At 44.6% G+C, this 25,379-nt stretch overlaps 1 long non-coding RNA gene and 1 pseudogene across 1 annotated transcript in view; one reads left to right on the forward strand and one right to left on the reverse strand.

Moving 5' to 3' along the window:
• Nucleotides 1-25,379, reverse strand: part of LOC110297195 — a 50,938-nt gene that overhangs the window by 14,519 nt on the left and 11,040 nt on the right. The window contains exons 2-4 of the long non-coding RNA XR_002378253.2: nt 13,140-13,251; nt 12,458-12,641; nt 11,644-11,769 (exon numbers count right to left, since the gene is read on the reverse strand). This is a non-coding gene — a long non-coding RNA (uncharacterized LOC110297195). The remainder of the gene's footprint in view (nt 1-11,643; nt 11,770-12,457; nt 12,642-13,139; nt 13,252-25,379) is intronic.
• LOC115031712 lies at nt 17,559-17,642 on the forward strand (annotated as a pseudogene).

Below are 25,379 nucleotides of genomic sequence, written 5' to 3' on the forward strand. Positions count from 1 at the left end.
GATTCACACACACACACACACACACACACACACACCGTTTTTTGTTTTCTTAAGATAGGACTTCTCTCTGTAGTCCTGGCTGCCTTGGAATTCACTCCTAGACTAGGTTGGCCTTGAACTCAGAGGTCTACTTGCCTCTCCTTCCCAAGTGCTGGAATTAACGGTGTGCAACACAACTGCCCAGTCTGGGATTCTTCTATTTTTATGTTAATAAATTTATCACGAACTTGATTCCACAAAAACCAAAAACCAAACCTCAAAGCTTGGTGACACACATCTTTAATCCCATTGCCTAAGAGGCAGAGGCAGGCAGATCTCTGTGAGGTTGAGGCCAGCCTGCTCTACAAAATGGATTCCAGGGCAGCCAGGGCAGTTACACAGAGAAACCCTGTCTCAGAAAACAAAACAAAACAAAACAAAACAAAACAAAACAAAACAAAACAAAACAAAGCAACAATGGACTGGACTCCAGAGATATGTGAGTCACAAGCACTCCGACCTAATAAATAGTTTAAATCCATTGATGGACTCATAATTTGATGTCTCCTAGGAGGCAACTGAACTGTAGCTGAGCCCTGCTTGGAAGAAATAGGTCATTGGTTTCATGTCCTTTGGGGCTCCTCTCTGCTTCCTGTCTGCCATGGTAGCCAAGGCTTCTGACCACCACACCCTTACTACTGTGAGGTACAGAAACCTTGGCAACAATCAACTAAAACAACCCCCTACTCCTTTTTTGTTTGTTCTTGGGGGGGTATTTTGCTTCTGCTACACAAAAATCTAACAGAAACACCAACAGAGCTTACTGTGAAGCCTTTTACACAGAAAGAAAACAAACACCACTATCAAGAGAAATATTTAATGCTTTCAAGAGTCACTTATAACAAAATACAGATAGCATCTGTGGCAGAAGCAGAAGAATTATATAACAACTCTCTTGTTTTGTTTTCTGTTGCTGTGATGAACGCAATGACCTAAAAATAACTGAGGGACGGATGGGGTTTATTTCAGCTTTCACTTCCAGGTCACAGTCTGTCACTGCGGGAGGTCAAGGAAGGAACTCCAGGTAGGAGCAGAATCAGAATCCATGGATGGACTCTGCTTACTAGTGTGTTCACTGGCTCATGCTCAGCTAGCTTCCTCAGAGTCCCAATTCACCTGCCTAAGGATGGTGTGGCTCACAGTGGGCCAAGTCCTCCTAAAGCAATTATCAATCAAGAAGAAGCCCCACTGATGCAGGCTAATTTTATGGGGGCAATTCTTCAGTTGAAATTCTCTCTTCCCAGGTGATTCTAGGTTGTATCATCTTATTAAGTTGACCAAAACAAAACAAAACTAACCAGGATAAAAGCTATTTTAAAAAGTCAGCATTTGGGCAGTCAAGACTAAGACCAGTATAGAGTTTCTACACACCATTACAACTAAAAAAAAAAAAAAAATACAGACAGAATAGACCATCTTAGTTAGGGTTGTACTACTGAGAAGAGACACCATGACCAAGGCCACTCTTATAAAAGAAAACATTTAATTGAAACTGGCTTACAGTTTCAGAGACTCTGTCTATTATCATTATGGCGGGAAGCATGACAGTGTGCAGATAGACATGGTGTTGGAGGAACCAAGATTTCCACATCTTGATCCACAGGCAACAGAGAGAGACTGTGTGTTACACTGGGTATAGCTTGAGCATATATAAGGCCTCAACGGCTGCCTCTCCAGTGATACACTTCCTTCAACAAGGCCGCACCTACTCCAATAAAACAACACCTCCTAATAGTGCTACTCCCTATGGGCCAAGCATTCAAACACACAAGTTTATGGAGGCCATACCTATTCACACCATCACCATCACGCAGATTACAAAAAAACAATGACCTAAATTTAAGTAACAACTCCAAGGAGACTTCTACAGAAAAGAACCAGTGGCCTGGTATCTCAAATCTGTAGTCCTAGTTACTTAGGAAGTAAAGGCAGGGGGATCGATCACCAGCTCAAAAATCTTCCTGTGCAGAAGGTAGGGTTAGGACCAGCTCCAAGGTGGAGGTTCTTCAGGGTTTAAGACCCTTTCTGCCTCTTGTATGTATTACAACAATATCATCATCATCAACAACAACAAACATATAATCTATTCTAGAAAAGACAAATTGAACATCAAAATCAAAAGTACATAGAGCAGATAAGGACAGACATGCAGACTGTTTCAGAGGGTGACCTGAAGGGCTTAATTGACCCACAAGATTCCTGAAGGAAAAGGAGAAAAGAAAAGGAGGAAAGAGAGAGGGGAGAGGAGAGATAAAAGGAGATACGAAATAAAGTGCTGATAAAAGCATGGGTTAGGGCTATAAGTTACCTGTATTATTTACTTTTTAATTACTTTGTAATAAAAGAAATTAAAGAAAGAATGGGTAAGAGAAGAAGGGAGATGAAGTCTAAATAGTTGTTCTCTAAATTTACAACTTAGGTCTCGGAGAGGCATTATGGAGGATTTTTTTTCTTTTATCTACTTTTTTTTTTTCAAATATCTTCTAAATTATTCGTGGTAAACATGTATGACATGTATAAGCTGAACAAAAGCAGTCAATGCTTATTTTTAGACACTGTGCTAAGCTTCATGATTTAGAAGCCTCGGCTGTGGAAAACATACTGCTATTCGGACACCCTAACTGGTTAGAAGTGCACAGCACATCCAAGACGGGTTTCTGGTGAAGCTGATAAGGGAGGGAGAGGATTTTAATTTCTCTGTCAGTACTGCCTCCCCAGGCCCTGGGAGGTGAAGACTTCAGGAGCCCCAGTCCCTCTGCCACCTCCCTGGGGCCAGGGCTGCAGCCACAGATAAAGGCCAGCCATGCTCTCACTAATGATTTATTTCCCCCATGAGAAGGCCTCCTGGGTGCCTGTGGAGATGAGCAAAGTTATTCCCTTAAAGTGCCCAAATTAAGGGCAGAGTCCAACTGAGGCAGGCAAGGAAGGCATGGTATTTGAGGGGAGCCACCTTGACCCTGACACATAATGGCTGAGAATCAAGAATGTCAACACAACTGGCAAGGTCAGAATAGCTGTGGAGACACAGTGGAGACACTGGCTGTTTCCTGAGGGAGATCTCAAACTGAGCGAAACCGGTCTCCTAATAAGCACTCTTTTCTCACCTGCAACCCTGACCAAGGCACCTCCCATACCACCCCACAGTTGCATTTACAAAAGGAAATGCCAAGCTAAGAAAAACAGCTGAACTAGCTCATATTTTTCAAACCTTGAATGTGGTTGTAAATTACAACCTTAGCACCATGTGACTTCAAAAACCAGAAAAACTATTGTTGTGTGACTATTCCTGATGAGACCTGGCGAAACGTCTATCACCCTGGATAGGGAGGCCAGGCCATACCAAAGTACAGATACCGCCAAAGTCGAACTTGGCCAGCCAGTGAGTTTTATTGAGGTTACTTACAGAATTAGAAAATATTCAAGGCTCAGTAAATCACCAAAAGCCCAGCCCTGCAGGGGTGACAGCTCACAAAAGCTGGAAACCTGGAGCACACTGCACAGCCCACTTAACCCACCATGAGTGACAGGGAGTATGGCTAAGTGGTAAGGGACTTGCCTAGACTTCCCCAGTGAGGGGAATAAAGCACAACGTCTGAAAAGAATCTGTGTCTGCAAAGACTGATTATAGTACAGAGACTGGAATGTCACTGATCTAAACTACTAGCTACCTTATCTTGGGCTAGCTCTAGCTTCCCTAGAACAACTATCTGTTCCTTGTCCATCTCTATGTCTGAACTAACATCCTGTGAGTAATAGATAAAAAGCCTTCTAGAATCTATTAATTTAGCAGACCACTAGCTTGCACTAATATTCTATAAGCAGATTGGGCTATAGAAAACTTTCTCCTATCTCACTGTACCTCTCTTTCAGCTGTGCCAACCAATGTATTTTAAACTTACCTCCTTGATTTAAGACTTTGTTTTGCAATACTATAAAGCTTCATGAGACTGCTTCCAAACTGAACATGGAATTCCATGTGACCTAAATTTATGTTCCTGCGCCATGGTCACCCAGAACCACTCTAGATTAAACTCTTGTATTTCCTTTAAGGTGGGAGCTTTGAGTTTTGCAGCAAAAGGGGCTCAGGGTATGGCTCAATGATAGAGCATTTGCTAGACTCTACTGGTTGAGGGGCTGGGATGTGGTGCACAGTGCTTGTCTAGATTCCAACAATGCAGGGTGTGTGTGCGTGCGCGCACACGCATGTTCACCTGCGGGCAGAGTGATTCTGTTTGTCTAGAAAGTGCAAGGTCCCAGTTCTATTCCCACTACAGCCAAAGAAAGGAAAATTTAACACTGATAATTGCTGTGCTAGAAAAGCCTGGGAATCTTAACAGTCTTGTGGTTATGCTAGGGCCTCAGAGTTGACTAGCTTGCAACCAGTCATCCAGCTTTTCATGCAGAAGAGTCACTGTCAGACCCCCTCAGGCAGGCTATGGAGTGAATTTGTGTTGAAATGGTGTACCTTATCTGAAATATCAAACACACAGGGAGAATCAAGGTACCCCAAATGTTGAGCCCCGGCAGAGCCTCTCTGGAAACCAAATGCTAAGCCTCCTGTCTCTTGAGACGTTCCTCCAATGCCACTCAGCAGATGGCAAGGTGGTCCTTGTAAGAAAAGCTGCAGGAATTTTTATGGGGTCCTATCCTGCCACCTCCCACTTCCAGGGCTTAACTGTGGGACACTTAAGGGTAAACACAAGTTTAAGGACCTTTGAAAGACCAAAGTGAACCAGCAGAGAAAGGGCCTGTGTTTACTTCCATCAGTCTCCCTGATTGCTCTTAACTCTGTTTCCAGATTAGGATGTGTAGCAGCCAGCTCTGCACCAGTCATCTTTTATACCATCAGGAAAAGCACACAGGCCTCTGAACAGCAGGAGCCCTCTTAAGATCTAGGCAGGAGGCAGTCCCAGGCAGCTATTCCAGCAAGTGGAAAAAGGCTCCTGGAAACTGTGAATCTCTGAACACAAACAGAACTGTGGTGCTCCCAAAGAGAAGGTGGAAAGTTTTGGCCAGTACCCAACTTTGTCCCAAGCAGCCCTAAACTGACCAATCCCATACCTTAGCCCAGCCCCCAGACCGACCATTGTCCTCTCCCGTCCCACTGGACAATTTTTTTAAAAAAAAGCTACAATTTCTTAGGTTTTTAAATACACCTGTCTAAATCCTTTCATAGCTGCAACTGTTTAAGGTTTAAATACTCCCTGGATAAGAGTAAATATGTTTGCAGATGGCACTTAGCCTCGGGGATGTCATTTGGTCTCTGAGATACCTGGGTGTCTGAGTGCTGAAATCAAGCAATCACAGCCATAGCAATAAAACAGGGTGACTCATTTGTCATATTCTTTCTGCATGGCAGACACTTGTAATAAAGCCAAAGCCATTGGTTTGCACTTCCATGCGACTACCATGAAGAAGGTCAGGCTTTGGGGCCCTCCTGGCTTAGCCTGATGCTCAACATCCACTGTAGGGTGAATGGAAATTTTCGGGAGGGGGAAGTTCAAGAGGGATGCAGAAAAGGATTACCAGAGAGTAAGGAGTTCATTATAAGATGTGTAAATGGCATAGACAGACAGAGAAGCAACAGCTAGTGGGGCCTCTGAGGAGAGTCAGAGCCCATGAGACAAAAGCTGGCTCTATTTTTATATCTTTTGAGGGTCCCAGAGAGCCTAGCTTCAGATTTGTGCTGTGAAATCTGATTCCCAGGCAGGAGGCAGAAAAGCAGGTGGGGAACTGAATCCATGACCACCTATAGCCCCCAGGATGTAAAGTCAACTCTCAGGTGAGAGATCAGAGTCCCTGGGAGCCTGTCTGCCTGGAAACTGACAGTGTCTCAGTAGGGTGCCTGTTGGGATCTGTGAGAAGAGACTACTGCAGACACTATGACCTGAGCTCTGGGTAAGGGTTGAAAGGCTATGCTGAGAAACATCCAGGCCTTCACTACAAGCCTCAACTCCAGCTCAGCTCCCCAGTATTCTCTCCCCCATTTTGCAAGGGACAATCCCAAGGAACGTAACAGTTGCCTCCATATGAGTGGGAGATAGTTTGATTTATTTCTAGGGCTAGGGATGTCTGGGAGGACTTCCCAGAGGAGACTAGGGGAAACGATTAACTATCAGGGTGTTTCATGGACTAAACTGCTGAAGCTGGATTTACTGCTCTGGGAAGGACCTGAACAAGGGCCGTGATAAACAAAGGGCTGCAGGTGACTGTGAAAAACAGTGGAGAGCTTCACAGCAGGGGAGATTTTTGGAAATGCCTCAAAAGGGGAAAACTAGTTTAAAAACACACTAACATCATTCCCAGTAGCCCACTGCTTCTCCACGGTGCCCCCTAGAACAAGACCACTGAGCATCACAAACTCATGGGAAAGACAGTTTGGGGGAGTGGGGTCCCTATCTCTGGTGAGGCTATTCATTGTGATGAAATATAATGTAGTGTCAGTGGAGGGGAGTGGAGGTGGAGGGTGGAAGGGTGTACCTGGCCCCATACCAAGGTGTTCCCCTGAGAAATCATGCCACTCAACAGACTTGAAGGAAGGGAAGGAAGTGAAGGCGTGGAGACATATGAAAGCAGAGCCATGAGGGCTGAGAAAGGGGGACAGAGAAGGACAGAAAGACAGAAAGGGGAAAGAGACCCTGGCCAGGAACACAGGGCAGGGAGAGAGAGAGAGAGAGAGAGAGAGAGAGAGAGAGAGAGAGACAGAGAGAGAGAGAGACAGAGACGGAGACAGAGACAGACAGAGAGAGACAGAGAGACAGAGACAGAGAGAGACAGAGACAGAGACACAGAGAGAGGAGAGACAGACAGAGAGCCAAAGACAGAGAGAGAAATGGTGTGGCGAGCAGTCCTTTTATATGTCAGCTGCATCTGGCTGTGCTGGCTGTGGCTGGTGATGGCAGCAGATGATGACCTAAGTAAGCCCTCACTAGGTCCCTGGGAGGAACCTAGCAGAATTACACTCACTGCTTGGGAACTGACAAAAACCAGTCACTTGACATCACAGCAGAGTCCTGTATATACCTACCAGCTACCATACCACCCTACCCTGCTATCCATCACTCACAGCCCACATCTATCCCACCCTCTAAAAGATGACCTCATTCCCAGGTGAATATCCTGAGGCTCACACAGGTAAAGGGAATCTCTAGAGGCTAGAAGTCCAGGTCCATCTGACACTAAACACAAATCCTTTAAAATACTATGTAGTTGTTGACACAGGTCTTATAGAAGACAGAGGTGGCCATGGAAGGAGCCCTGTGGAGATAATAGGAGTCTCTGTAGGTCAAAAAGAATGCATAGGTGATGTACAAAGATATCTAGCCAGTTCCATGAGGTCCAAAGGTGCTTTCTTCTGCTATTTCTCAGTCCCCTGATGTTGCCATAACTCTTTCCAGTAACCATTTTTAGCCACTATCGTACTTGATCTTGAGGAAGAAAAGAAGATATGCTCAGGCCCGTTTCACAGTTGGCAAAACTGAAGTGAGAAGAAATCACCTGACCAAAGCCTCACATCAGAACTGACACTCCACCAGGGCCCTCAAATCTGGCCACAGAAAGGCTCAGCAAAGAGATGCTGGCAAGAGTCCCATAAGGCCTGGAATAGGAGTGACTATGTGAAATTCGTATGAAAATGCATGGCTTCATCCCTTCAAAGGCAGATGTTGGGGGAAATCAATAACCTTAGTTTATGTCATTATGAGGTCAGAATAAAATGAAATAACTCAATACTTCTGAAACACAGGTGAAGGGTAGGAAAATGGGAACTGGCTTCAGTCTTTTGTCTTATTTTTGTCTGTCTAGGGGACTTGTTTGTTTCTGTTTCTTGAGAGAGGGTCTCTTTCTGTAGCTCAGGTTGGCCTCATACTCATTATGTATCTCAGGCTGACCTGGGATTCAACATTGCTCAGCTTGAGCGTTGTGAGTGCTGTGATGAGAACTCTGTGCCACTACACTGAGCCTGTGTCTTAAGCTTTAAGGTGAAACTATCAGGATCTCACTTCATTGACACGTGAAGAGTTTGCAAGGAAAAAGTACATAGCGTAACATGGCATAGCATAACATAACTTAGAGCTTTTTCACACAGTGTTACAACCTATTAACTTTTAGAACTTTACTAAAACACAAATTTTAGGAAATTCTCTTAGACAAAGATGTCTTCTTCATTTTTTTTTCCAGACAAGAGTCTTACTAAATAGTCCTGGTGATCTTGAAACTTGCTAGGTAGACCAGAGTTTTACTTAGCCTCAGCCTCCAGGATGCTGGGATGAAGGGCGTGTGTCATCATATCTGGCAAATCATTCTCATATCTTTTTCACTCTTCCTTTTGTCTTTCATAATCCACTGAATCCAATCAGTGTTGTCCTTATGCTCACAGGGGCGAGACCGTTCACGAGAGCCTGGAACCTACCAGTGGCCACACTCCCACAGAAAAATGAGCAAATGTGCTTTCTATCTAAAACATTAAATAGCTGCAGCCCATCATCAATGTGAGAAGCAGAAGGATTCTGAATATTTCTGACCTTCTTTCAGAGATTGACCCAGCAACAGGAAACGAAGGCAGTCAGAAAGACCGTAATATATGCAAGTATAGATAGCATATATTATATATGTATATATATATACTCCTTCCACTCCTTCTCCAGCTTTGCTATCAGATTGAAAAGCTACCATCCATAGCTTGTTATGGGTTAAATCAATTATCTGAGAATGTGAAGTAATTATACTACAAAGAGGAATTCACAGTAATAACTCCTGACAGTTGACTTTCTACGCTGCCCCAACTGTGTTTATAAAGCTCAGGAAACACAACTGGCAGAATTTGAGAGCTCCATCTGAGGAGCTGAGTCCCCAGGACGAAATGGGCCTTCAGTGTGGGCAGGCACCACCCAATGGTGGAGAGCCTGAATTGAAAACAGGAGAGTGAACTGGGGTCTCTCCTTAAGCAGGACCACATTCTTTTCCTGACACCAAACTTCAGAACTGCAAGCTTTACAGCCTTTGGACTCTTTAAATTACACTCCCCTGGGGTTCCCAACCTCCAGCCTCCTAATGAGAGTTACACTTCTGGCTTCCTGAGTTGTGAAGACACCTCAGACTGAACCATGCAACCTACCCCACAGGGTGTCACACAGTCTGTTAGGGACTTAGCATCTAGGATCACATCAGCCAATTGCTCTTTCATAAGTCCATATTTTATTCTATTACTTCTGCTTCTCTGAGATGCCTAATGCATAATTAATAATTAAATATTAATTTTATTTTACAAAAGCACCAATAAACCAAAGATGGTGATTAAGGCAGAATAATCTGAATTGGAGATCTCAGATCAGGGCCTTTGGAGACACAGTGTAGTGAAACTTCAGCTGGTAAAGGCTCAGAGGTTCCTGTGCGTCCCAGCCGAGAGCAGACCCATGACTTGGTGTTCTCTTCTCTTGCACACCCCTGACTGTGGGCAGCATCATTGAAGCTGAGATTCACCTTTCATAATTTTAGAGGAGCTCATATACTCTCAATGCTCAAATGCCAGAAAGTGAGGCTCACAGGGCACTCCAGGGAGCCTGATATTATGTTAAGCCTTATTTATTTATTTATTTATTTATTTATTTATTTATTTATTAGATATTTTCTTTATATACATTTCAAATGCTATATTATGTTAGGCCTCTTTGATTTATTTATTTATTTATTTATTTATTAGATATTTTCTTTATATACATTTCAAATGCTATCCCGAAAGCTCCCTATACCCTCCCTCTTCCCTGCTCCCCTACCCACCCACTCCTGCTTCTTGGCCCTGGCATTCCCCTGTACTGGGGCATATAAAGTTTGAAATACCAAGGGGCCCCTCCTCACACTGATGGCCAACTAGGCCATCTTCTGCTACATTTGCAGCTAGAGATATGAGCTCTGGGGGTACTGGTTAGTTCATATTGTTGTTCTACCTATAGGGTTGCAGACCCCTCTAGCTCCTCCATTGGGGGCCCTGTGTTCCATCTTATAGATGACAGTGAGCATCCACTTCTGTATTTTCCAGGCACTGGCATAGCCTCACACGAGACAGCTATAACAAGGTCCCTTCAGCAAAATCTTTCTGGTATATGCAATAGTGTCTGGGTTTGGTGGCTGATTATGGGATGCATCCCTGGGTGGGGTAGTCTCTGGATAGTCCATTCTTTCGTCTTAGCTACAGACTTTGTCTCTGTAACTCCTTTCATGGGTATTTTGTTCCCTGTTCTAAGGAGGAATGAAGTATCCACCCATTGGTCTTCCCTCTTCTTGATTTTCTTGTGTTTTGCAAATTGTATGCTGCCCACCAAATAATGATCGATCGCCAAAAACTACACCTGGGAGAAGACTAGAAAGATTCTGCACACATCAAGAAGTAAATCCAAGATAATAAGAGATGCTGAGGAAGGAGGAGAGGAGGAAAAGGAAGAAGGGGAAGAAAGATGGAGAGGGAAGGAGGGAAGAATTAAGAGAGGGGAGAATAAATATATGGAGAAAGCAAAAGAAACAGTTTAATTGATCATATAAAATCCCACCACCTTTTAAATGGGACATACCTACTAATTACATCTCAGATTCACTCACCACCAACTTCAAGGCTCTCTGAATCATGGTCATTTCACATGCACTCCATTGGCCCACAAAAATAGCCTTCCTATATAAGACATCTCCATTTCTGTTTTTGATGATAATTAGCTTAGGAACTATTTTGTTTTTAAACAGTTTTATTGAAGTGTAATTTACACAATACAAAATCCACTTAAAACTTCTGTTACTGGGTGCAGAATGAGCAATCTGTTGTTAAATAAAGGTTTTAGGAGCAAAGGACTCTATAGTGTTTGAGAATTGTCCCTGGGGAGTGGCTCTTGGGATTGACTCTTGGATCTCTTCCTAAGAAAGAATGAAGGCCTAGGAATCCAAGAGGCAGAGCTGTCTGTGTGCCCAGGTTTTAGACACTGCGGCAGCTGGAGGAGCCCCATTTCATTGCACAAATTATTTCTCTGAATGTGGCTGAAAGGGATTGTGGGCTATAATTAGAATAATGCCCTGCAGGATTACATTCACAAATGTAATTACATAATCGTTTAGAACTAAATGGCACTGTGAAAAACATTGTTTCCTGAAGAGTGGGTGAGGGGAGGTACCAGGCCCTCCTGTAGAGCGAAGAATGCTGAAGAATGCCAAGACCTCTTTCTGATGCCACATTAGCCCAGAAACAGTTAAGGCTAAATGGGAAAGTCTTTAATTCTTCCATGGGCTTGTTACCACATTTCACCATATTGTGGAAGCTGAAAGATGATCTGTACTGGAATGTTAACAAGTGTCCACAAACACTCTAGAAGAATGACGGCTTTGGGGATCCCATCGGCTACTCCTGCCTGTTGTACAGAAATCTTGCTGGTCGCACAAACGTGATGGAAAGCTCTGTGAGCCAGTCACACCAGAAACACGCAGATAGCCTGTCTTATTCTTTCAAAACTCGAAGGACATGCAATTTTCGAAGGATTCCCAAGTACCATCTACTAAAAGCACTGAAATGCTTGAGTTTTGCTCAAGCATTTAACATCCAAAATCAACGTGGCAACAATCCCCTACCTGGAGCTTTCACTCTGACAGAAAACTGTTTTCTGTTCTTTCCAGAAATGTGTATAGTGTTCCTTATGTTTTCAGGCACAACAGAGAAGGCATCTTTTCTTACTTCATGTGTTCTAAATTTGGGCCCTGAAAAATAAAATAAAATAAAAGTAGCCGAATAAGTAGAGCACAGCTTGTGAAAACCATGCCGATAAATCACATTAATTTAGACCCTATTAATCTGAATATTGTGCTAATCTCACAGGCTGAGGAGAAAGCTTAGCTTTGAAGAGAGTTTGCTTCCTAAGCAAAGGAGGGTGCTGTGACAAGCCATAGGAAGTGTGACATCCTCTGAAGCAGAGGTAGGTTTTTTTTTTTTTGTTTTTGTTTTTTTTTTAAAGAAAACCTGCTCAATAAGATATCTCTGCTGGAGAGGCCTAATCCCCTGCTCACCCTATGTCTCAGCCATCAACCAAACTGTTAACAAAGTGTGTATCTTGAGGCCCTCCCTAAGTCTAACAACTGATCCACTGGAACTGTAGGAGTCAGTAGCCAGGCCTGGTGATTCAATCACCTATTTACCATCCATCCCTGATCCCCAGAGGTCTCAGGTTTGCCTCTTACAGGGAGACTTTAGAAAAGATGATTGATGGAGGGAGGCGGGAGTCTGTAGTCTCTCTCTCACTCCCATTTAAGACAGGCTTGAAGAATTCCCACTCTGTTCTCTGGGTGTGTCTGGCGCCCTTCTTTGAAAATCTTTGTTAGCATCCTCCTACCTAATCCTCACTGCATGGGCTAAGATGAGACAACAACCCTTCTCACCGTGCACACTTACCTCTGGGAGGCTTTGCAGAAAGTCAGTTCTCAGGAATGTGGCCAGTCCTCATTGGCAGCCTGGAGATGCTCTCCTGGGAACTCATTCAGGATTACCCTGGCTGTTAAGACACACAGAGACCTTCCGAATGAATCAAAGCTGGAATTTATTAAGACAAAGTTGGGGTGGACCTGGCAGCTCAGGCCTGTAATGCCATATATTCAGGAGGAGAGTAAGGCAGAAGGACCCCAAACTCGAATCCAGCTGAGGCAAGTGAGTGATATTCCATGTTAAAAATTTTAAAAAAAGTGTGTGTGTGCGTGTATGTGTGCATGCGTGTCTAGATACATACAGAGTACTTGCTAGCGTGCATGAGATCCTATATTCAGTGTCAAATAATTCAGAAGAGAAAGTGAGGTGTCTGCGGCTGGTTGTACATATATATACTGAAGGGCAGGAGCAAGCTTCAAGAGAGAATCTCAGTTAAGTGTGAGTATCTTTATAGAACTATAAGCCTTTGGGTCGTGTTTGAAGCTATTGTTTCAAAGGATATAAAAGACTTCATAAAATATTTTGACATACTTTTATCTAAGAAACTTTTCTTTAGTAAATGAGAGGTATGTTGTACAGGTTTATGAGCTGACAAGATAAGTAAGAAACAGGTCAGGGCCGGAGAGATGGCTCAGTGGTGAAGAGTACTCACAGCTCTTCCAGAGGAACACGAAGTTCAATTCCCAGTACCCATGTCAGCTGGCTTACAACTGCTGAAACTCCAGTCTAGGTTGGAGGGTCCTTTTGACCTCGGTCGGCACCTGCTCTATAACACTACAGTCACAGGCATGTAAATAAAAATTAAAAAGTAAATATTAAAAATAAAAAACCCAAGGGTCAAAGGAATTCTTACTATCCATAGGTCAGTAGGAAGAAAAGACAAGTTTATAGGCAAAAATGGCCCAAGGTCAAACTCAAAAGGTCATCATGTGTTTTGACTTTAAACATAGTTCATTGATATTTTAACATTTCTTTTCTTGAAGTGGCTCTCAAACAGAATTAAAAAAAAAATCTCCACAATGGCTTTTGTTGTTTTTGTTAATTGTGCTGAAGTTCTTATGTGTTTTGTGTTTTCTGACCTGGAGCTTGAACCTAGGGCCCAGCAGAAGCTATACAAAGGCACCACCACTAAGCCTGTGTCCCTGTTCCCCCCCACCCCCTTTGTCTTTTTTTTTCCCCTTCAGGTTTTTGAGACAAGATCTGGCTAAGCTCAGCTTGACCTTGTGATGCTCTTGCCTTGGCTTCCACATGCGATCACAGGCCTGTGTCACAAAGGCAGGCTGAAAGTTCCAGACTGTCTAGCAGCCAGGATGAGTAGCTCTCTTCTCTTCCTGAGTTTCCTAAACTTGCCTTGACTTTTGATCCTGTCTTGAGTCAGTCTTGGGGTGTGGAAAATAGGAGATGAAATTAGCTTCAGGCAATGCCCCAGGAAAGGGGTTGCAGCAAATACTCTGGGTAACACTGGGTAACAGTCTTGCCGCATAGGGTCTGGCCAAGACACTCCATAGGGAAGGAATGTTCCAAAGTTTCCATGGAAACTCAGCCTCAGCATTCTGCACCCTTGTTTCTCAGAGGTCCTTGGCCAGCACCTAACAGTGCCCTCTCCCTCCTTAGCCCCATCTTGACTTCTTGCCTCTTCTCTCTTTATATTCTCTGCCCCTTACCTCAGTCTTCCCTCTGTCTCTGGGAAAGCCACAGCAACAGAAACTCATTCCCTCTGAAGAATCTCTCCCTTCTTCCATTCTTTTCCTTGGTTGGCCATCCCTCTGCCTATACATGTGACCTCCAGCCTGTAGGAAAATCACTTTATACACTCATAGAGAAAAGCAGGGAGGACTCCTAACCTACCCGGACACAGATTTCTCCTCAGCCTGCTTCAGTTCAGGGGATCACTGAGACATTAAGGGCACCGAAAACGGAAAGCTGAGCTTTGGAACCACCCACTTCTACATTTGAGCAATACAACTGGCAGACAGTCTGAGACTGTGAATGAATTCAGGGAACACAAGAGAAACACCCCAAGTCCTGTGTGTTTTTAAGACAATCTGATGGCTAGTGTCCCTCAGAAGTATAGGAAACAAAGAAAGAAACTGAGAGAAGTTTAGGGGTGGGGTGCAGAGAAAAAGACACTGGTGGGTGGGCACGTGATGAAGGAAGGATGGGCGATGGAGGTATGGAAGGAGAGAGGAGGAAGGGAGGTGATGAGATATGAGAGGGGAAAGGGAATATAAAGTTCAAAGTAGGATAAAGGGGAAGTCTGGGAGGGGGAGGGAAGAGCATGGGAAAGAGGGGGGAGGAGTGGGAGAGAATGAGGGAAGGGGAAAGGAAGAGGCAAGAGAGAGGTCAGGGGAAGGGTCAAGAAGAAGGGACAAATCACGTTTCATGTTAAAACCCATGGAAAACAGCTCAAAGAGAAAGCCACGTATAGTTCAAGTAGTCCCAAAAATAGAAAAACTGAGAAGCGAGCATTTTTCATTGCAAAAAAAACTCAAGCCAAGTACCCCTGATTCTTAAAAAGAAAATGATTACATAATAAAGTAGAACAACAAAGTAGGAAAGTTTGGAAAGGAAAAGCCTTGGAGGTTGGGGGAGGTAAACATTGAATAGAACAAAATACAGAAGTAAAGAAGGCCCTGTCAAAGAGAACCCAGTCTCCTGAATGAACACAAAGTGCAAGGAGACCTGCTTATCCAGTAAATAAAGCCTGGTGTGGACCCTTCAGCAAGAACCAATCGCTGCCCAGTATGCTGAAACTACACCCCAGAAATGGGCTCAAGTCAAATGGTGCATGATGCATTTCAACTTCTTTTCACTCCTTTCTCTTAATCTAATGCATCTTTTAAGAATAATGAGTGTTTGGAGCTGGGGAGAGTCCTAGTGTGGGAAGCATTTGCTGTGCATGTGTGGGGACCAGAGTTTGCATTCTCAGCACCCACACAAATGCCTAAAGGTCCCCTCTCCTCTCCAAACAGCTTCACCAACTGGAGACTAAGTGTTCAAGCACATGAGCCTATAGAGAGCATTTCTTATTCAGACCACCACATTACCTGTGTGAGGCTCAGGCACAGAAACATGACTTCATTTAACTTATGGTTTTCATACCTAAGATGTTTTTTAACAAATGCTGGTGAAGGGAACTCTCCACATTATGCAACTGACCTGACTAATAGTCTGTAGAGAAAGATGGCATCTATATAGTAAAGATTACAGGGAAATTATGCCCAGAGAATGACACACGAAAAGCTCTCCGGGAGCAGAAACCTTTTGGTTACTGAGTCTGGCCCTATTGCTTGATCTTACTTCTCTACCCACTCCAACATCCCAGCCAAAGCAGCCTCTGTACTGGCTAGTTTTGTGTCAATTTGACACAGCTGCAGTTATCACAGAGAAAGGAGCTTCAGTTGAGGAAATGCCTCCATGAGATACAACTGTAAGGGATTTTCTCAATTAGTGATCAAGGGGGAAAGGCCCCTTGTGGGTGGGACCATCTCTGGGCTAGTAGTCTTCGTTCTATAAGAGAGCGGGCTGAGCAAGCCAGGGGAAGCAAGCCAGTAAAGAACATCCCTCCATGGCCTCTGCATCAGCTCCTGCTTCCTGACCTGCTTGAGTTCCAGTCCTAACTTCCTTGGTGATGAACAGCAGTATGGAAGTGTAAGCCGAATAAACCCTTTCCTTCTCAACTTGCTTCTTGGTCATGATGTTTGTGCAGGAATAGAAACCCTGAAAAAGACAGCCTCCATGGCCTTTAGTTGGGGCTTTGGGGTACTTTCAGCCTAAAGATTTTTTAAAGCTAAGTTCATATTCTTATTCTGACAGGTGACATGTCAGAATAAGATACAGCAGCTCACATGCAGAGGAGACTGCTAAGCTGGAATATAGGGTCGTTCTGGGACAGTGAAGAGCAGGTCCTACATACCCATTTCTAGCTTCATCTTTTGGAGAAGTTACCCTTGCCTTGAAGACCAAAGCAATTCCTGGAACTTCAGAAGACTTATGCTTGCCCCTAATTTCTTGGTAGGACACCTTTTAGTGGAAAACAGGAGAGGTTTGGTTCAAGCATCAATTAACAGAACTGGTTCTGTGCGGAGCTATGAGCACAGTCCGAAGGCCACCCTTGGTGAAGACACATGACAGACTAGAAGGCATTAGAGGTTCCCAAGGGCCCCAGGAAGCAAGATGACTAAGAGGGTAAGAGTTGCTTTGAGCCTAGCAAAGCCCTGTTGGAATTATTAGTCCATTATCAGCATCCTCTGCAAGTTCAGGGAGATGAGCTCTATGTGGTCCAGCAAGCCCAGTGGTGTGTACCAAAGAGCAGATGCCTGAGTGGATGAATGAAGCCCCCATTGTGTGCCTTGTATGGGTCCTCTGAGCCTAGGACAGGAGAGGTTCCCACGTTGGTGCTGCTCATTATTCCAAACCAGTTTTTAGTCAAGGGAAAGGAGATGCCATTGTAGTGGGAGCTGTGCAGTCAGCAGCATCCTGCATCTAAGGCAAGCCTGCCAGCTAGAACTGTATGACCTTCTAAGCAGGACTAAGTATCTGCTGTCTGCGCTCATTTCCTCCGAAGTCTGCCTGGCATGGCATTTGCAGATTTCTCTGAGCAGAACTGACAGAAGAGACAGCATGAGGCCACCCAGATTAGGAGCCCAGGACAAGGGACACTCTTCTCCTGAGTTTATGCAGTGACCAGATTCAGCCCGGCCCCCAGTTACAGTGGGCATTCCCAGTTGTCCTTGTGCAGCTTAGTGGTATGAATGACTCTATGGGAACCTGACCCTATTATTATGGATAGATTTGGGTGTGACATCTCAGGGCCTGTGGAGAGAGCATGGGGTTGGGGTGGGGGGAGTTATGGAAATAAGTTCCTTCCTACCCTGCTGTCAACTCTGAGTCTGTGTATACCTGACCAGGATGTCCTGAAGGACCTTTCACTAGCCTTGGATCACCTTGATTTCTGTAACTTTGACTATTAATGTCCTCAAGGTCACATGGCTCCATACAACTTTTCATTCTGGTTGAATAAGAATTCTGGCTGGTGCTCACTTCAGCAGCACATATACCAAAAAAAAAAAAAAAAAAAAAAAGGAACGATAGAAGATTAGCATGGCCCCTGTGCAAGAATGACACGCAAATTTGTGAAGTGTTTCATATTTTAAAAAAAAAAAAGAATTCTGGCTGACTTCAGAGAAGTTACAGGAGCTCGGCATGGCAAGATACTAGAGAAACTACAACAGGAGGAGAACAACTTCTAGGTCAGCATTGACTGTAGTGAATTCAATGCCAGCCTGGGAGCTATAGTGAGACTCTGAGCCAGGGATATAGCTCAGCAGCAGAGCATTTGCTTTGCATACACAAGGCCCAGGGACCCATTTCCGATCCTGGAGAAAAAAAAGAAAGAGTCAAGTAGGGTTCATAAGGCTAGGGGTGTGACTTAGCAGTAGAGTGCATTATGCTTACAGGAGATTTAATGCCTACCACTTCTTACAGAAAAGCCTGATTCATGTCCACCTGAGTGCCAGATACTCTTCTACCCTCTTGTGGAACAGGAAAAAGAGTAAAGATGGCTATCTTTGTTTTACCAATGGAGAAACTGAGGCTCAAAGAGGAGCGGTGACTTATACAAGATTATAGGGACGTGTAGCAATCACCCTGTGAATTCCCATCACACCAAGACATGACAGCCACTCAATATCTCCCCCTTGTCCTGAAGCTAGTAACACAACTGTCAGAAACATTAGGGACAAGAGAAAAGATCATGTGTAGGAAGGAACAGAGATGGGCCCTCTAAAGTCCATGAAGATCCACTTCCCCTAACTCCTCATGCAGAGGATGCATCTAGGGTAGAACTCAGGGCTGTGTGTTTCAGGAAAGACATCCACCACTCTTTTTTTGCCTATTATTTTGACACAGGGTCTCACTGCATTACCCAGGCTGATCATAAACTCTATAGCCCAGCCAGACCTTAAACTTATAATCCTCCTGCTTCAGCCTCTAAAGTAGCTGGGATTACATGCCTGGACCACTAGGTCTGGCACAATTTTTTTTTGTAAGTGACAGATCAAACTGTTTCTGATGTCTTCTAGAGTTGCATGTCAGGAGCTGATGCTAATACATTGTGAGAGGCAGCCACAGTGGAACAAATGCAAAATCAATGGCATCTGTCTTCAGAAAACTACTCTGGATTCCAAACATCACTGAGTCCTGATGCAAGCAGATTTGGGAGTGACAACCCTCACAGAGGTAGAGAGAGAGGGAGGAAATGCAAAAATCCATTTCTGGTCTGAAGAAATCCATTTTTGATTGTCAAAACCCAAATCAGTGATTGAGTCACTTCTAAATGATTATTCCCCCTTTGAAATCCTCAGTCAAACGTGTTTATAATTCTGTCATATATACTTGGCAGGAGATAGTCTGAGGTGGGATAATATTAGGAACTTCCTCCATAAGAGATGCAGAGCTCAGGAGGAGACTGACCTTGGTTTACATGAATGTCCATTAAGACCACCCAACTGTCCCAATGTAAGGCTGGATAATAAGACAGCCCCCAAAGTCTCTCACAGGCCAGGGGGGCCTTGACAGATGAACTGGGCCGGTTTCCTCGTTAGAAGCTAGATTGGAAGCTAGAGAACAGCATTCATTTCTTTTGAGAAGCCATGACCAAAATAGCTGGCATACACAGCTGAAGGGAAGATGGGTTGGTTTTGGTAGCCTTTGTGTCTGTCTGTCTCTATCTTTCATCCCTCTGCCTGTGTGTCTCTATTAGTACCTGTTTCTGTATTTCTGTCTCTGCCTTCCCTTCCCTCTTCTGGTTGTTGTAGGTTCTTTGGTTATTTTTGAGACAGAATCTTGTTCTGTAGCCCAGGCTAACCTAGAACTAGCAATCGTGCCACAGCCTTCCAAGTACTGGGATTACAGGCATGTGTCACCACACCTGGTCTAAAGCTTTTCTAGGTAATAGGAAATGACATAGGGAAAGAACAGCATAGAATGTGGCCATGCACCATTGCTGTTGGGAAAAATAGGGCACCAGTCCATGGAACTGAGACACTGTAAAACAGGCCTGGGAACAGCCTACCCCCAAGAAAGAAAGAAACCAGGTATTTACTCTCAGTTTAACTAGTCCAGCTCGGGGCTGCTCTTGGGCAGAAGGATGCCCACACATCTCCAGGTCAATGTGCCCCAACTAGAGAACCCACAGAAAATCATGGTGCAGACACTGGGGCTAAGAGGTGACCCTGGGTGAAGGAGCTTGTCTTCAGTGATGAGTTTCAGGCTTCAGGATGCAACTAAGACTTATGGATGGGAACATAAGCTCTCAGTTGAAAGGGGGAAGTTCTAGTCCCCATAGAGAAGACTAAGACCCAACTCCAAAATGACCAAAAGTCACCAGGAACCTCTTGCCAGGCTCTTGCCAGTAAGCAGTAAGTGTGAGAAGCTTACACTCTAAGTTGGCTGTTCCAAGTAACTAGCCCAGAATAGAAGTCTCCTTCCACCATCTATTCACAGGCACTGGTGTGGGGCATACCAAGCATAATCCACCATGTTAAAACAAGTCAGATAATTGTCTTTCCTGCGTTGTAAATTACTTTCTTTTAAGAAACACATTAAGGCAAAATGTGTGTGTGTGTGTGTGTGGTTTAAAACGAAAAGCCATTTTCCTCACTAGTATTATTTTAGATGAGCTAAATGGTGTTAGTTCTTAAATTGAAATGAAGGGAGAAAGTACGCACAAGCTATGGACAATTTTAATTTTCAACACTTGCAGGGTGAATAATGCTGCCGATGTCGTGAAGAGTTTCTATGGTGGTTTATACTCATTTGCCTAAACACTCAGCTCCAGACTGCAGTATTGAAGAATTAAAAGGTGACTTGAGCCTGTTAGTATGTTCTATACACTTCTCAGAAAAAAAAGACCCTGGCTGCAGCTATTGTCAGAGTCATAGGGACTCAGAGTCATAGGGCTGTGGCCCTCATAGGAAACAGCCATTGAAGAAGGTTCATTTGGTGAGCTTGATTGCAGCCTGCCAAAACCAAAAGAGAGCCATGTCACTCCTGCAAATGATTCTAATGGCCAGCCAGAATCAGCACCTCTCATTACAGGACATCCAAAGGGACAGTGTAGCCAGCAGGATGCAAGTACCTTAAACTCAAAGCCCATTATTCCACAATGTCTGCTGATAGCTTGAAAAGAACACACAGTCTTCAAATCAAGAAAGTTTCTCGTCCCTTCACTCAGAGCCAGGATGAAATTAATCAAGCCACAAGATGTATCCAGGCTCAGCACATTTCTACCCCAAGGTCAGAGCCTATTCTGGAGTCCATCCCAAGCTCAAAAGAGCCAGGCCAAAGGAAGTGTGTCCGGCTTCTCAGGACAAACCTCCTTCTACATTATAGAGACCAGAGACCATGGAGAGATCCAAACATCAGCGTGGGTCGACCACCTGTGGTCTATCCCCAGCTCTGGCTCCAAGCACGGCTCATTTATACCCCACTCTGGTTTCAATGTTAACTATTCTCAAAGGTTCCTGAATTGAGGGTTTGGTCCCCAATGGCAGTGCTCCGCCCCAATTAGTTTTCTGCTGCTGTGATAAACACTGACCAGGACTTACTTGGAGAAGGATCTTACAATTCCCAGGTCACACCTAATAACTGAGGAACGTCAATGCAATGACTCTGGACTCGTGGAGACAGGAACAGACACAGAGCCCATAGGCTTGCTCAGCTTGCTTTTTCATATAACCCAGGACTACCTGCCCAGGGGTGGGTGGCATCATCCACAGTGAGCCCTCCCATATCAATCATTAATCAATACTGCATTCTACAGGCTTCCCTATTGGCAATATGATGGAGGCAACCCCTCAACTCATATGCCGTCTTCCCAGATAACTCTAACTTATATCAAGCTGACAAAACAAAACCAGCCAACCAAATAAACAAAACCTCTCACAGGATTGTTTGTGTAGGTAGAAGTTCTAGGGAAGGGAACCCCCCGAAGGAAGTAAATCACTGTGTATATCCTTAGGGGTCTTTTTCTGGCCTCCTTTTCTTTTCCTCCATTCTCTGGACTCCCTCCCACCCTTTCTCTCTTACCCTCTAAAATTCCCAGTTCTCTCCCAGCTCTCTACCACAACCTCCCATCTCCAAGATGTCTTGCCCAACAGCATGCAGCCAAGCTAGCATGGACTGAAACTAACATCTTTATTCTTTCTGTAGTATCTAGTCATAGAGTCTTGAAAGCTGTCTACTGCTCTGAGCAACTTTGCATCCTGAATATCTGTGACTTCTCAGCCCTTCCAACAGTCCTCCCACACCTCATCCTATGGGCCACATGCTGGCCAACTTTTACCTGTGAGAGTTCTTCACATACTTGCCTCCCCCATAGCTCCTCTTCAAGCCTTGGTTCCTGAATAGTAGGGGGCTATGGTGGAACATGATGCAGCTATATTTGTTGCGGCCCGCCAGCTACATTGGAGGCTCACGAGTGGCAGCAGCCCTTCACAACCATGTGCTCCATACCTCCCAACTCTGTGCCCATGCCTGCAGTCCCAAGACCCATTGTTCACCATTCTCTGAATGCTGTACTCATCTGAGCCCTAGGACCTTCTCACAACCCTCCTCTCTGCCTGGGATGCTTTTCTCTGTTTTCTATATAGCTGTACCTCCACTTTGTCATCCAGATGTAAGGTTCTCAGGGTAGCATTCTCTGGTATTGTTGGTAAAGTATCCTAGATTCCACAGCACACTCAAAAGTTCTGTATAGACTTTAGCACTGGTTTCCTTTCAATCTGCTTATTCATGAACTATTTCTCCTTCAGCAATGTAAGGCCAAGACTAAACTCATGATAGGGACCCAATAAAGTTTTGCTATCTTAATAAAGAAAAAAATATATATATATATGGGCAGAGGAAATGGCAGCAGAAATCAAGATGCCCTGAGAAGGCATGGAGGCTGCTGGCTTTGAGGACAGGTCATGAAGTTCCAGATTCTGATGGCCAGCTGTACAGCCATGGGTCAGTTACTTGACTACCCTGAGGCTCAGGTACAAAGCTAGCACAATCAGAACTCATGCTGCCAGCTGGTCTTGATATCAATGCGATTTGCCGGAATGATCTCAGGTTAAGGACAAACCTGAACCTTCCTGTGAGAAACAGGGCTTACTAATGAGGAGATACAGGGTCTCACTACTGAGGTCAGTGATGCCTCTGTCTTAGCCTCTGGAGTTCTGGGACTACAGGCCTATGCAAACTTGCCCCATTGTAGCTGCTTGTATTTATTTGTCCTTTGGCCTCTCAGAGCCTGGAAACCAGTGAGAAAAAAGACAGGCCTGGAACTCTAGACTCACTGACAGACAGCCTCTGGTAGGCTGTGAGAGAAACTCAGAAGCCCTGGAGGATAGGCATCTTGCAAGCCCAAGCTTCAAAGCCTACCACCCCCTGCAGTTCCTGGGTCCTAGCCAAGGCGCTTCCGTCAGCCTCTGGGCATTCAGGACATAGCCGGGATTGTCTGGGCCACAGAGTCACAGCTGAGCAAACAAGGCCTAGCTGTTCCTGGAGACAAGTGCTCAGCTTTCCTCCCACATGAAAAGGAAACCTGTGTGGCCTAGAAGAGTGGGAGGAAGTGGGAAAGGCCAGGGAAGCTGCAAGCAGGGCTGTAAGCATCCCTCCCTGTCATTCACCTCAAAAGACAATGCCCTGGGTATCCAGGTGGGGCTGAGGGCAGCAGGCAGATCTGGCCACTGAGCAAAGCACTCAGCCTCAGCTAGACAATAACACACCAGGGGCTCAGCCCATTGGAAGTCTGAAACCAGACTTCCAATGCCTTTTGACCCCTATGTGACCTTGGTGGTGTGGCACGAGGCTTTTCCAGTGCAAAAATGACAGGTGGGGAATTTTCCTCTTATTCTCACAGAAGGTCAGCTTCAAAAAAAGAGATTGGTCACTTCCTAGGAAGACCAGACCAATACTAAAACCTGAAAACAGGAAATAATAGGCCTAGCCACTAGCCCTTGTAGGCATCACTATGCCTGACTGTCTGACCCAGGGAGACCCCCAGTTCTACTCTATAAAGGCTAAATGGATTACAGTGGGAAGTGAGGCCTTGGGACCACTCCTCTGAAGGCTACAGGGACCACAAATTAACTAAAAGGGCCTGCTCATTCATGTGACTTCTTCATCACAGTTATCTTTATAAAGAAGGCATCTGATTATTCACCTGTTTGTATAGAACTCTTTAGCATGGTGTGTGTGTGTGTGTGTGTGTGTGTGTGTGTGTGTGTGTGTGTGTATGACAGAAAGAGAGAGAGAGAGAGAGAGAATCTCATAGCACCCTCTCAGCCTACTTCACCTTAGGCTCTGCAACAGGGTCAAGCAAGACCCTCTTGGACATCAGATCCCTGGAAACCCAGCCTCAGAACATGTAGGATCTGCTTCCTAAGATGACTGATTTCATGGCTGCAGAGGGACAGACCACAAGCCAGGTAAAAACTATCTGTAGGGGAGCCAGGGCTTCTAGAATGGGGTAGGACCCATTTAAGCTATAACATATTCAAAGTATCAATTCTAGGTTGGACTAGGATGTAGATCAGTGTGAGAGTGCTTGCCTAGGATACACAAGTCCCTGGGTTTCCTCTAGCATCCAGTGTGCAGAACTCATCTGAGTATGGTAGCACAGATGAGCAAAAGGATAATAAGGTCAACACTTGCCTGAACTATCCAACATATTCAAACCCAGCCTGTGTTACTGTACTGAGTCCCTACCTCAAACGAAAACAAAACAGACAGACAATATAGACATGAGCAAGATGAGGCCCCAGGTTTCATCCCTACTACCAGGTGGCAACAACAATGGTAATAACAATGGCTGCTATTTAATGGGCATTTAAAAATGAAGGCTTAAAATTTGGACAGATTGTAATTGATGAGAAATCACAGCCTAATTAGGGTGTAGAAGCGGGAAGGATGGCCAGGGATCACAAAACAAAGATGGCTCCAGCCATCTGCACATTTGCCTTGTTTTCCTGGTCTCAAGGTCTGCTTTCTTGGAAAGGCAGGCCAGACTCTTCAATGCTATGTTTGTACAGGACAGACATGATAGGTCCTGGTTGTTGAAGACCAGGCCACCTTTCTGTGTCAGAAGCTGGGGCATGGAAATCAAACACACTTGCCCTGTAAGAACAAGTGGAAGCAAGGTTTATCAAATCCATATAGTACCTTGTCATCTCTGGGACTCCGATGAGTCCCCTACTCCCCAGGAGAATGAAAGCCAAGGATTTTATCTCCAGCCTTCCTCAAGGACAGCTATTTGTTGCATTTTGATTGAGATGTTTCTGAGAGTCCCATTCGTGTGACTACAGAGCCACCTTTAGGACAGGTGATAACTGTGCCTGATTGGATCTCTCTCTCTCTCTCTCTCTCTCTCTCTCTCTCTCTCTCTCTCTCTCTCTCTCTCTCAATCTCTCTCCTCTTCCCAGTTGTCGAGGCACAGAAACTCCCAAAGACATGAGTCAGGACCTCTGCAAAGCCGGGCAAGCAGAACCCAGGCCATGTTTTACCAGGGAAATGGAAGTCGTTAGCTCCCATTTTAATTTAACAAGCCCAATTTTATAAATAAGAGTGAATTTTCCCAGGCTATTATTTCTAATTATGCATTTACATCAATTCACATTATGTGGTTGATGAAATGTTAATACCAGAGGCAATTTTCTGCTGACGGGTGGCCTGGAGAAGAGCTTTCTTCACATTACAAGTCAATATTTTTGGAAATAATTACCCAGTTGCTCACCAGAGATGGTACTGACTAACCCAATGGCTGTGTCTACATAGTTGTCAACTGGAGATGCTGTGAAAGAAAATGTTTCATTGGAAGAAAGGAAAGAAGAGACAGCAAGCACAC

The sequence above is a fragment of the Mus caroli genome, chromosome 7 (assembly GCF_900094665.2).
Source record: "Mus caroli chromosome 7, CAROLI_EIJ_v1.1, whole genome shotgun sequence".
NCBI classification, from domain to species: domain Eukaryota; kingdom Metazoa; phylum Chordata; class Mammalia; order Rodentia; family Muridae; genus Mus; species Mus caroli.